Below are 13,675 nucleotides of genomic sequence, written 5' to 3'. Positions count from 1 at the left end.
AGCTGTACCCTCCCCTGGACTTGGGGATTTTTAACTGGATGTGAACAGGTGAAGTACTTTGGGGGACGATGCAGGTGATGGTCTTGTCGGCCCTCTGAAGTGAGCCTCTGTTACCTTGACTGTCGCACCCGGCTTTTTCCTGGGGCACCGCCACGTTTGGAGTTCTGAAAATTTCTCAGTGAGAAATAGATGCACGCGTTGCGGCTCCTTAAGATCTTGTGCTTGTAATTACATTTTTGAGCACCTTCTCATGTTGGAGTACATGACATAATTAAGAGATTTTCAAGAAGAGGTAAATGAGAAAATAAATGGTTTCTGCCATGTGAGTAAACACTGCGGCTGAGACGTGGGCTGAGCGGGGGACGTGCTCTCACCATTATGAGGGGTCCTGACTACAGTCAGGAAACGTGACTCGAGAAATCGAGAGAGTGGCGGTCCTGCTCACAGCGCATGCACTGGGATTCACCTGTGTCTGAGGAGGGTTTGTGCTGGGGCCCTTGGGCCTTGTGAGCTGTTGACTCCAGTGAAACAGTGAATGAGGAGGACGCACTGTGAGTCTGAAATTAATTTTGGAAAAGCTGAACATAAAGATTTTCCTGATTGTCAAATCCTCCTGTAATTATAAATAATTGTTTTCTTTTTCTTTTTTTGTTTTTTTCTTAAGTAATTGTTTTGCTTATACTAGAGAAAACTTAAAAACAAGGATGTACGACACTGAGTAATTGTAAGAGAGAAAAGCAGAAAGTCTGAAATACCTACTCAGGGTTACACACCTCCTTAATTGTACTCACTACCCGACAGTGGAGACTCTGTGACCTCTGGGGTCGCTGAGACTAGAGCTGTGGGGCTAAGTAGGTGCAGCCCAGTCATGACTGTCCCGTCTCCGTCCCGTCTGGACACACGTGCCCTCAGCTCAGTGTTCAGTGTCTGTCTGTGGCAGTTCCTTCATCTGTGCGGAGGGGCCGGTGTGCCCAGTTTGTGGGCTGGTGTGTGCGCGTCCTCCTCGACCCTGGCCCCCGGGCTGGCCACCCTGGATGTTGTAACTGACCTGAGTCAGTCAGATCTGAGCCTTTCCCTTGTCCCTGGCTTCTTAACTGTGTCCTTTCCATTTCAAATTTGTTTTCAGTGAATTTCAATTTAAAAAATTCAGTAAAGGCTATTACGATGGGACATTGATGAACTTAGGAGACCAGAGTTCTCAGCTGGTGCTCCCTCCCCTCCCCACTCCCTGTGCCTCCCAGGCGGCGCCCTCGTGTGAGTTCTGAAGTTGGAAAGGGGCTGCTGACTTGTGGAAACGTTCTGCTGCCAAGTTTCCTTTGCTACAGACTTAAAATAGGCCAGACCGGGGCAGGAAGGTGCCCTGGAGCCGGCTGTCACCCTCCCAGCTGAGACTGCTCTGCTGCTGGGGGTCACTGGCGCTGGTCTCTGTCGCTGGTCCCTGTCGGGAGGGGAAGAAGCTTAACCCCCATGTCCCGCCTCTGACTGCTTGGGGACAGACCTGATGGTTTACCCTGGGTGTAGTGGAAGGTTTACTATTTTTTGTCATTCTGCGTTTTTTAGTAAAAGATATTTTTATTGTTGGGGATGACAGACATCTTTGTTTCTGGGATAATTGATGATTCTTTTTGGCAGCACGAGTATGTTTACACCTGATTAATCTTTAAAGCAGAATACAAAGAACATTTTCTAGGTTGGTGATTAGACCCAGTTTAATTTTGCATGGATGCTGGAATTACAGAGATGCCTTCCAGCACCCAGACGAGAGTCTTTCTAGGGACAGCTGCGGCCTCCAGGCCAACGTAAAGAACTGTTGGTGAGTATTAGGCGTCCTGGTTCCACAGATCTGCTCACACAGGAGTGGTTTTCCAGGTGCTGTGGCACAGGAAGGGGCTGTTCCTCACTGTGGCTCTCGAGAGAAGACTCGTTTTCTGTGCTTTTCCACATCACTCCTTCCACTCAGCAAAGGAAACCCAGGGCGCAGCGCTTCCTCCCAGCGTGCCTCCGTGGTCCGAACACCAGCAGGTCGCCGAGGACGGGTGGTCGCAGCTTCCATTGCTGACACGGGGTGGCACATCGCAGACACTTAGGTGCTCCTCAGCTACTTGACCCCACGGGCGGCGGAAGAGCCACAGGACAGACTCCTGTTTCTAACGGATCTTTAAACACATGCCCTTTCAAGGCCCTCAGTGGTTCTCTGAGCCAGGGCGGGTCATAGCCGGACCATTTTCAGGCTGCCAGGTGCCTCCTCTTCTTAATGCTTTTTGTAGGTAGTTACAGAAATTTTATCTCCCACCCCGCAAATAGAGCATTGTTCTGGGCTGGAAGATGGCTGGTTTTTGTCAGAAGGAAGTGTAAGCTGTGTCCGAAGGTCAACTTTTGTCTCCGGCACTCTGCCCTCCCGTGTGGGCCACAAGGCCAGAGCCATGCCACCAGCTTGCTTCCGCTGAGCCGGCGGGTCCCTGCGTGTTGGGGCTGCTTGTCTTTCCTTGTCTGATAAGACCTGCCTGATCAGTGCTGAGAACCTTTTCCTCATCTGTTCTCCTGATTTGTGTATGTGTGTTTTTCAAGAATGTAAACAGTTCGTTTAAATGTTTTTATTTTCTTTAAAAAAAAGAAGCAAAAGAAAACCGCAAAACCCAAAACCTTTGTGGGGACTAAGTTAGCACTTAGCCACAGCACCCTGAGGGTCCCCAGTGACCTTTCCTCTGTTCCTGTTTTTCGCTGTCCTCACTGCCTCCCCTTCCTCTTGATTTGGCAGTTTGCCTGGAAACTTGTTTTTCTGTCATCGCAGACCCCTCTGGTCCCCCCTGGAACCTGCAGGACCTTTCAGCACAGCGCAGGTTTGACTCTTCTTCCTTCCTGGGCCTCTGCCCACGCTACCCTCTCCTCAAAAAGGAGGAAGGGACACGTTAAGAGGGAGGATCTGAGGGATCTGTAGTGAGTCACCGAGCATGGCTGTGGTGCGCACACTGCTGTCTGGGGCGCAAAGGCTTTTGCTCTGGGTGCCCTCGTCTGAAAAGAAAGGTCACATGTCAAGACAGCAGGACTTTGAACTCGAAGCAGCAACGTGAAACAGAGCCTCACGGCCAAAGAAATGGGCCCTTGTGGCTCCGACCCCCATAAAATGAGGCGTGTCCTGAGCTCGTCGCATCTTAGAGGCTCTTGTAGACCGATACTGCTTGGTCTTTGGGGTCTCCTAGTGTCTGGTGGAGGGGAAGCCAGTGCACCCGGTGGGACCAGAGCTGCGCAGAAGCCGAGTCTCCGTGCTCCCAGCTGGCCCCGAGCAGCAGTTGGCTGAGTTCTGAGACAGCAGGTCACCCTCAGGATGCTGGACGGGGCCTGAGGTCCCGGCCACATGGCCAAGGGCTGCCCTCCGCCAGCGGTGCCGGGGTGCTGCCTGGAGCTGTTCCCCTAGCAGGTGGCCTGGCACAGGGCTGGGGCCTGGGGTGGGACCTGGCCCGCATCCCCCTCTATGTTCCCGATTCTGTGCAGAGGACAGAAGGGACCAGAGCCACCCTCAGCTGACGTAGGGGAGTGGTTGTGCTCACAGAGCTGTGCCCACCTTGTCTCTGCGTGAGGGGGTGCCGCGCCAGGCCTTCCCAGCACCTGGGACAGAGTCCTGTCACCGTGGGGCAGGTGATGGTTCCTGTTAGTCCTGAGGGAAGAGCCTGGCCCACCCGTCCTGCACCTGCTTCTCGTCCCATCCCCTGCATGGCATTCGTTCCTGGACATTTTATGAACAAAGTGATTTCAGTACGTTAATAGGAGCAGACTCGCAGTGAGAGGGAGGGGTGGTGTGACGGCAGTTCAGTGCTCGGGCCGTGTTGCCTGAAGATGCTGCTCTTACATGAAGCTTTCCTTTAAGAGGCCAGCACACAGTGGAAGCAGAGAGTCCTCCCCTCCTCCCCGCCCCACGGCCTCATCCCCCTGGCCCCTGCAGTTCAGGGCAGCAGAGCGGGGCTGTCCAGCACGGAGTCATTGTTCTCTTGTTCTCATATGAAAACCATGCTTGTCACTTGCAGGGTAAGTCAATTAGAAATGGAGTTTGGGAACCAGTCTGTTTCATAAGTTGAACTCTGCTCATTCACCTTGTAAAAAAGGGAATCTTTATGTTTTTCAAGGAAGAAATATTAAAAAAGACCTGTTGTGCTAATAATTAGCATTACTTTGAGTTAATTTCAGTTTGGACATCAACGATGTGATGGGCTTGTATTCAGTTTTCCCTGGAAGAATGAGGTGCTCTTTGCTTTTATTGATTTGTTTTCTTTGTTATGCATGAGTGAGGCAAGGCAGCTGATCTTCGTTGGAATGAAGCTGCTGGCCCGAAGCGTTTCGAGGGGTGATGATGTTTTATTTTGCCGGTGGTTTTTCTTTTTAAAAATCACTAAGCCTTGAAGCACATTCTTAACCAAATTGAAGCAAAAGGCTGTGATGGGAGGTGGCATTTAGTTTGCTCTGGTCAGTGATCCCCAGTCCTTTGTGTCCTCCAGCAAGGAAATGCAGACAGGTGACCGCTGAGGAGGGGTGAGCAGTGAGTGGGGGTCTGGCTCCCCTCTCCGGTGCCAGTGCAGCCCTGCAGCAGGCGCAGGGCTTCTGAAAACGCCCCGCAGGGTGGCGGGGGGGCATCGTTGGAGCCAGAGAGGCAAGGAAAGACCCCAGCAGGTGGGGGAGTTCACTGCACCCCCCCCCCTCCGGCTCAGCCCTGGGATGGGCTTTGTCCTAACTGGGTGCTCACTGTGTGGAGAGATGCCACTGACCGCCCCAGCTCGAGACGTGTGGCCTCGTGCAGGGGAGGTGAGCTGAGCCCTAAGCGGGGCTGGGGCCCTTGCAGGCCTCCTGCGCCCAGGACCCTGGGGCACGGTCTCAGGCCATTGGAAGCATGTCTTCTCTTCCCTCCTGAAAGCTCCCACATCTGAGAACCCCTGAACCCAAATGGAGCTTCTGTTCCCTCCAAGGACCCTAAGTGAAGCACAGGAAGCTGGACTTCGCCCTTAGCGCCGTTTGTGCGTCTCCACCCGCGGTCCCCACGCGGAGGTCACAGGGAGCCGCCCTCCTGCCCGCTGCTGTGTTGGCCTTGACCTGGTCGGAGGAGCCGTGCTGTCCTGGAACCAAGGACCAGACTCCTGGGAAGTAATTTCCCCATCAGTGCTTGTGCTTCATTCTTCAGATGCGGCCAGTGTGTTGACTGGGGGGCAGTGAAGTTGCCTTTTGTTTTTGTGTTTTCTGTTTCCTTCAGTTTTGAAGTATAGTCGATTTGTAGTGTTGCGTCAGTTCCAGGTATACAGCAAAGTGGTTCAGTTGTACACAGATGTGTTCTTTACCATTGTGGGTTAATACGAGATACTGACCGCAGTTCCCTGTGCTGTGCGGTAGGACCCAGTCCTTTGTGTCTCACATACAGTAGTGCGTGTCTGTTAACCCCAAACTCCTAGTTTCTCTCTCCCCACCGCTTTCCCCTTTGGGAACTGTAAGTTTGTTTCCTATGTCTGTGAGTCATTTGTTTTGTAAATAAGTTCATTTGTTTCATTTTTTTTTTTTAGATTTTTCATATGAGTGATATCATACGGTATTTTTTTTCTTTCTGGCTTACTTCACTTAGAATGACAATCTCCAGGTCCATCCATGTTGCTGCAAATGGCATTATTTTGTTCTTTTTATGGCTGAGTCGTCGTACTCCCTTGGATGAAGTACCACAGCTTCAGTGTGCAGTCATCTGTCTGTGGGTATTTAGGTGTGTCCGTGTGTTGGCTGTAATTAGTGCTGCTAAAATGGCTGTGAAGTTGCAGGCTTCTTGGTGGGTTTCGAGTAACAGAAGAATGGTCCTTCTCACGGCCGTCGCTCGCCGTGGGTGAAGTCAGCTGTGAGTGCCCTTGGCTGCGATCCGGGCGGCGGACTGGGTGCAGTGACGGCACTTGCAGACCTGGGCTCTGGGAGGAAGGAGTCTCGGAGAGCCCCCCTCAGCCTCTCCCTCACTTTGTGTCTGTCTGCCTTGGAAGGTTCAGGGCCCCTTCAGTCCTGGTTGGGAGGCCCCTGCGTCTCCTGTCGTGCTTTGGTGTCAGATGGGAAACCCCAGAAGGGTGTGAGGGGGGACAGCAGTCACTGGGAGCGGGCGATATGGTTGGATGGTCTTAGGGTTCCTGGTCATGTGTCCCACGCCCAGCACGCGCCACCTTTTACGTAACGATCCTGGTGACCAGCAGGTGGAGTCTGAACCAGGGCTGTCCTGAAGTAGTCACTTCTGCCTGGACCTGTCTAGGGAGAAATTGTCTCTTCACAAGGTTTGCTGCTCAGTGGTTCTCCTATAAAGTTTTCCTCAACTTCTTCTTGGAAGTCAGGAGGAAGCCAGGCTCCTATGAGAGGTGATGCGGGTAGGCTGAGAAAACATGTTCGTCTGCGAGGACATGGGGCTGTCGGTGGGGGGGCGTGGGCCTCGAGAGATGGGAAGCAAGGCCATGCAGGGCAGGGACGTGTGCGCCATGGCGGGCACTGGAGGTGACACCAGTCGGGTCTGCTGGGGGGCCCGTGCCCCGTGTCCACGCTCCTGCTCAGAAACCTGGAGGCATGCTGCATCTCTCCAGCCCATGTCTGCACCAAAGTGAGCTTGGTGGGCTTCCCAGGCAGCCTTGGGTGGAGACCCTGGGCTGCTGAGGACGTGGAAGCGACCACCTAGTGGAAGGAGGTCTTCCCAGAGGCTCACTCCTCTGCAGATGGGACGGGTTTGCAGCGGTACGTCTACCGTCAGATTTAGTGATGTGTGCTACCATTACTGGACTATTTCTGTATTATTAGAAAGTCTGGCAGGAAAAAGCAGAAGGTGACTGGGCCACAGTTCTTGGGTGAAGACAAGACAGCACTTCTGGTGCCATCCTGGCCCCAGGAGAGCAGCCGCTCACTCTAGCATGCCGTCCAGACTGTGCTGAGACCCGTGGCACATCGTGGCACTTGGGCCTGGACGTCTTCCTCACGCGGCACTGGCTCCCTGCCCTGTTCATCTCTGTCCCTGCACTTGGCACCTCAGTGCTCCAGGAACACGGCACCTGTGGCTTTTCCGGCTCCTTCCCGTCTCAGGGCTCGCCTCCCAGGCTGCCGCACTCAGCTGGGACTCTGGACGCCACAGCACAGAAGGGGGCCACTGCGGCAGGTCACAAAGTGCTGTGCTGCTTTACGAACAAAGACCTTCCTGTTTCTCCTGAGCCAGCCTCTGCCAGGTCCAAGCAGGAGCCAAAAGGAAAGCGTTCGGAGCTGGAGCTTATGTTCCCGGTGGCAGTGTTTGTGACTCCCTTTTGTCTCCTGCCCCCATGTAATATCTCTCTAGGGCACAGAGCTGTTTTGAAGTGAGAAGTGATTGTCATCCCATTTTTTTTCTGCCATCCCCAGCGAGTCACTGACCACCCTTAAAAGAAAGAAAAACTCTCACAAATACAAAGGAGGCGTTTAGAGGGAGGGTTATCATAAAGAAAGTCTTTGGGAGGGAATTTTGTCTCCTAGAAGTTACGGCAAAGTTCGGGAGAGTAGGTCCTTGCCCGGTTTATAGCCTGTCCTTTTTTTTTTCTTCTTTTAATTGAGTTACAGTCGTTTGACAGTGTTATATTAATTTTTCAGTTTTATATGAACATACACATATTCACTGTTGCCGCCTTTTGCGCTGTGAGCTGCCACAAGATCTTGTACGTTCTTCCCTGTGCTATACCGTATAATCCTGTTTATCTATTCTACATATACCTGTCAGTATCTACAAATTTCAAACTCCCAGTCTGTCCCTTCCCACCCTCCTCCCGCTTGGCAACCACAAGTTTGTATTCTATGTCTATGAGTCTGTTTCTGTTTTGTATTTATGTTCTTTAGCCTGTCCTTTTAATGGTCACCAAGTCGTGTTCTGATATTTCTGATTTTAAACACTTCTGATTGGAATGAGCGGCTGCTTTATCGAAGCTTCTGCACCAGAGGATAAATGCGAGGTCAGGGAGGTGAGTCCCAGCCTCTGCTGTGCCCCCGGCGCCTCGGGCTGGGACCTTCAGCCTGGTTGGGAGAGAGAACAGGTGTGGTGGGTCCACGTCCTCACGGCAGCGGCAGGACAGGAGGGGCTGTGGCCTCACAGGGTGGAGTGTTGAGTGAGGGGTCCGTGGTTGCTTGGGAGGGAGGTCCGCGGTGGGCCGTGAGCACCGCTTGGGAGCTGTCGGCTCGTGGCAGTGAGGGCCTGGCTTTGAAGAAAGGGTTGACAGCACTGAGCAAAACGATGTGTGGTTTTCTGTGGAAAGGAACCCTTAGCAGAAGTTTTAAAAGTATTATTGGACATCTTGACCTTATACTTAACCAAATAAGTCCTATGCTTAATTTCCTGGTAGCATTTTTTCCTTCATGGTTTAGCCTTTTTCTTAAGTATCTGAATTTGCACGAGACTAGTCCCAGATTTCTTCTGGTTTAACCACTGTGATCTGCAGCAGATGTGGAGGGAAAGAGAAACAGGGCTACCCACGGGAAAGCCAGCTCCTGGGCTGTTAACACCTGCGTTGACTGAAAGACGTTGGATTTGGGAAATGGGACAAATACTGCAACGGTTAGGGTCAGGCCTTGGGAACTGGGGGCTAGCCCTGCACTCAGCGGGTGCAGGCCGTGGGAGCCCGGGTGCCGTCTTCCCCACGTGCTGACGGCAGACTAACTGGGGAGACAGTGCAGGGCCTCCACGCCCACCGGGGCTGGGACGGGAGAGGAGCAGCTGCACTTTCTGCTTTTGTTGGTGGGCTGGGGTCGAGCAGGAGAACTGATCTCTCATAACCACCAATTCCTAAGCTTGGAGAGTGCGATGCAGGCCAGCGGTCCTCACCCCAGGAAGGCGCAAGGACACCAAGTTTCAGGTGTAGTTCGGGGTTCGTACCCCAACCCTGAAGCCCACCTGTGAATTCTTGGCTAAGAGCACTTTGCTACAAGCTTGGTAGGTGCCTTAGGAAACAAGTAAAGCAAGTGGCTGCATCATCTTTCTGACAAATGACCACCTTACTGTCACATATTTGTGGGGCACGTTGGAGAGTGCCCCCAAACTGCAGTGACTGGTCTGGGATCCTGCTTGTCCTGGGAAATGAGAGTGACTTCCCAGTCCCACGTTCGGGCCTCCCAGGCCAGCATGTCCCCACCACCAGCACTGTCCTCCTCCAGGTGGGGTTTGCTGAGCCTGGTTCTGGCTCCCAGAGGAGCTGGGGGACCTGTAGGAAAGAAACTCGTGGAACTGTCACCCTCAGAGGAAGGGGACGCAGCCCCCTTGGGAGAAGTAGTGGAGACATGCAGTGTTGGCGGGGATGTAGGCACATCTTGAACACAGCTGAATGAGGTGCTTGGCTGGCTGACTGGTGTGTTCAGCTTGAGTGCTTTTGTTTTCTGACATGAAAATAAGCTGGGATGAAAAATAAGCTGAAACCCAGTGAGGGTTGATACAGGAGCTCAGAACAGAACCCGTGAAAATGCAGCGACCAGCTTGAAAGAGCCCCAGGTCTGTTCTGAGTCAGGGGTCGCAGTGGACCAGTAAGTGCTGCAGGTTGGTGATAATGAGCTGTTTGTTTAAAGTGATACTGGGGCTTTATGAACATGGGAAACCCAGAAAATACTCATGAAAGAAGGAGTAACCGAGTCACGGTCACCTGACTTCTCACGTGGAGTCCTCTGACTGCGTGGAAGGTGCCCCCCTCCCTTGCTGAGCCTGGAGCCCGGTCACCCACGCTGGCTCCCTCCTTGACGGGTAACCGGCTGGGCGGGAAGGGAGGGAGTGGAGTCCCTTTTCTTGCATGCAGCTGAAGGATGTGCGCTTGGTGTGACTGCTGGGTGCGGAGGCCCTGGGCTCATCTGAACTGGAGGTTTATGCTGGGGAGACAGTGCCGTCGGGCTGGGCTCCCAGACGAGGTGTCCAGAGGCTGCGTGCATTAGGGCTGAAATGCTGCCTTTCCTGTAACATGTGTTTTAGTGACACATGGATTGAAGACACTTCCACAGGGTGTCCCGGATGCCACCCCACCTTTTGTGGTGTGTGTTTTCCATAGAAAAATTAGTCCCCAGTTGCAACTGCTGGCTTTTGTCTGAACTTTGGAATGCAGTCCACGCACATCAGCTGGGCTGTGTGCACTTGGTACGAGTCAGACTCTTCTTACAGGGCGGGTCCCTCCTGGTGCCTCTCCATTCCCCCCTCCCCTCCCTGAATCCCAGAAATGCCTCTGCCTTAGTAATGGTGAGCTTACCCCCTACTCTGTGCTTACACGTGTCTCATTTCTATGGACGCCCTCCTCGGGGCAACTTGAGGGGCCTCCGGACCAGTCTCCTTTCTCTGGCCTCTGCTGCATGTGCCCTAGCCCCTGCCCCACCCCTTCAGCATCTTTTCTCTGCCAGGATGGCGCTCCAACTCCTGGCCCCTGGGTTCAACCCCAGACCCCGCCTCTGACCTCTCTGCTCCAGCGGTTGAGCCTGTCCAGCACTCCACTCCTGCGCTCACTGACTGCCCCACCCCTTGCCCCAGCTTGGCAGACACCTCCAGGCCCTGGATTCTCCGTCAGAACCACTCACTGGGCTCTCTGTACCTGCAGGAGCCCAGGGACCTCATCCCCACACGACAGCGGGTGGTGTGGGGAGTGCCGGCTGCCCCCGCGGGGCTTGTTCTTGGAACCAGCTCAGATGCCAATGGAAGCACCACCTTGGCTGTTGGGAGGACTCCGGGCCCCGAGGGTGATGAGTGCTGGTGTGTCTGCTGACAGACACGGGGCGCCTGTCCACCCCCACGTTCTCCTGGGACCGACCACCTGTCACCTCCTCTCCTGGTTGACTGGGCATGCCTTGTCCAGAAGCAGGGCTCTGGACTCAATATGGCCACTAAATTTCGTACATTTTCCTATGTTATAAAAATATAAACATGTTTTTAAACTGCAGCTGCTTCTCAGGGAAGCCCTCGACAGGGAGAGAGGCAGCGTCACCTGATTGTTACAAGTTTGCCTCGCGGTGCAGCTTCTGCCGAGCTCATCTTGTCTCCGCTAAGCTGTCTGGAGGCGTCTGGCACATTTCGCACAGCTGGGCCGCTTGCCTTCTGTCTTCTCCAGAGACTCTCCTATGTTCTTGGGAGCTTTCTCTTTGGGAACATGAGGAAGGGACTTGTGCAGTTATAAAAAGAAATGAGAGATCACCCAGCCACAAAATTGCATTTTCGCTTGTTTGGCCCAGCATTCATTTCCGGCTCATCCGTTTCTAAAGTTTGCCCAGCAGTGTGAACCTGGTAATTTTAGTTCTGTGGTTTCTGTGGACTCCCAGACCCTTGCCCAGTTGTTAAGAATGTAAACTGCAAACGTGTCTTGGTGGGCGTGTGAGCTGGAAGGGACTGAGGCTCCCTGCGCTGCTGGCACCTGAGCTGGGCTGCACGTGCATGTGGGTGTGGGCACGTTCGTGTGTGTGTGTGCAGCAGAGGGTTACGGGGGAGACTGCAGCGTTTAACGGTTTAGAACATAAAAAGGTGCATCTGTCCTGCTGTGATTTACTCACACTGGGAGGAACGTGGCCTTTGAGAGTTGGAGTCACTGTCACTTGGGATTTTGGCCTGTGGCTTTTCCAGCGTTTGCTGTAGGTGTCGTCTGAGGCAGTATAACTAAAACCCTGGGACGTGGTCTGACTTTGTAACCGAGCAGGACCCTGCTGTCAACATCGGGAGCATCTGACGTCTGCAGTGGTGTTTGTAACTGCGTAGCTGTGCCGTGGTGTGAAGGGGTTTTCTCACGCTCTCGCTGAGCAGGGTTGGGCTGCAGCAGGAGGCTTGGGTGGTCTGCCCCCGCCCCCCCTGTGGTGCTGGCACGAGGATCATGCTCGGTGTCCTCCTGACCCCGACACCTCGGAAACAGCAGTTGGGAGTTTGTGCATCTTGCTGCTCATAACTTGCCCTGACTGCTCGTGTCTGCAGTTGTTTTGGACCCCTTGTGGTTTCCTGGTATCCTGCTGCTCGAGCTGCAGGCCTCAGCCTGCTTAAAAGGCTATAAACCATTTATTAACTTGACTTTAAACTGCGCAAGTTCTTCTCTAGAGCTCTGTACCATGGAGGCCCTTCCTATGCACCCTTCGTTCCAGGTACAAGAATATTAGGAGAGTCCCAAAGCCAGAGGTGAACTTCATACCCAGTGGAGGAAAGGGGACCCCTCCATCTGTGAAAAATAAGAACTTTGCAACAATTTGTTACCTGTATGTGATCTCTGTGGAAACTAGTTCCACCCCTTGAACTGTTGAATTTTTACTATAAAACCCCTGGCCTTCTGTCCCAAGCAGGTGCACAGTCTTAGAGGCATTCGCCCACTGTGACCTCCTTTGCCTGCAAAGAAATAAAGCTGCTTTTTCTGCTTCATCCAAAACTGTGTCCTCGAGTCCCAGTTCAGTAAATGGGGTGCAGGGGCCCCCAACTTTTATCTCAGCTTCTGATGAAATTATGCTTTTGCCAAAACCAGGAATGAAAGGTCTGGGGACTGTGGACACATCCTAGGAATTAGAAGCAGGACAGAGCAGAGGTGACAGTGGGTGCCTCCGTGCACTCAGATGGTCTGGGAAATGCTGTCTTCTGAGAGGGACCACAGCCTTGGCGTTCGCAGAAGCAGTGACCCAGGCTGCTGTAATTCAGCAGCAGCACACACGTGTGTGCGCAGGCGTGCATGTTGTCCGCTTGCAGGCAGGCTCATCTTCCGAGGGTGGTCAGAGTTTGTGTGGGACCAAGAGCTGGGAGCTGGAGCAGGCAGCCATGGGGTCTGGTCACAAACACCTTGAGCCTCATTTTATGTGGCCCATCCAGAAGGAGGGCAGCTTGTGCTGGTTCTTCGCTCTTGCAGTGAAATTGAGAAATGTTGTATATTTGAAAAGCAAAATAAATTTTTTTTTGAGAGCTACATTGAATGTTTTAAACTTTAAAACACTCAGTAGGTATGTGTTTCACCTGAAGTATGACGTGGCCAGAGCGGGCCGTCTCTGCCATCCCTGAAATGAGCTCTGTTCTGCAGGCACTGGTGCTCAGCTGTGCTGGGGGGAGAAGCCGGCCTGGGAGAGCCAGGGGCTGAGCCTGGCAGCAGGCAGGCAGCAGACGTGGACAGCTGTTTTCGGATCTCTCCAGCGCCAGGACTGTCCTCCCCGGTGTCTGCCTTTACTGGGGAGGCCAGCAAGAGAGCATGCGGGCCAGGTCATGGGGTGGACCAGCGACATCTTCACAGTTCTGTCTTTAAGAAGAGTCTGCTCAAGTTTTCCAGGAGGCAGAATTAGAATTCCTCCATAACATATGGCACCTAGAAGTCCTAAGGGATTCTGGAGTTCTTACGGAGAATGCCAGACATCCTAGACACTGTTCTGACACAGAGCCTGTGCTACCACAGGCTGGCTGGCTGGGCCGTTCTGCCAGCACCGCCCGCCCTTGCGTGTGGCTGGGCCCAGGGCGAAGGTGCAGAAAGCACCTGTCCCGGGGTTTGGGGCCGCCCTGGCCCACGTGCTGAGCACCGCTCCTTAAAACCACTGCTGGGGCCAGTCTGCCTCGCTCCCTCCATGCGATGTGCTCAGGGCGCAGACCCTCCGAGCCCCATGTTTACTTGTTTAATCCAAAGGAGGAATTTGGATTAGACTGTAGTTGCAGAAGAAACCTGGGGGTTTTGTTAAATGCAGGCTCTGGTCCCAAGGAGTCAGGGCGGGG

General features: G+C 53.4%; 1 protein-coding gene across 11 annotated transcripts in view; it reads left to right on the top strand.

The window, feature by feature from the left end:
• Window positions 1–13,675, top strand: part of LDLRAD4 (low density lipoprotein receptor class A domain containing 4) — a 120,648-nt gene that overhangs the window by 95,559 nt on the left and 11,414 nt on the right. The window lies entirely within an intron of this gene.

This window comes from Camelus bactrianus, chromosome 24 (assembly GCF_048773025.1).
Source record: "Camelus bactrianus isolate YW-2024 breed Bactrian camel chromosome 24, ASM4877302v1, whole genome shotgun sequence".
In the NCBI taxonomy this organism is placed as follows: Eukaryota; Metazoa; Chordata; class Mammalia; order Artiodactyla; family Camelidae; genus Camelus; species Camelus bactrianus.
The sequence above is the reverse complement of the archived record's forward strand: the minus strand, read 5'-3'. Positions and strand labels throughout refer to the sequence as shown.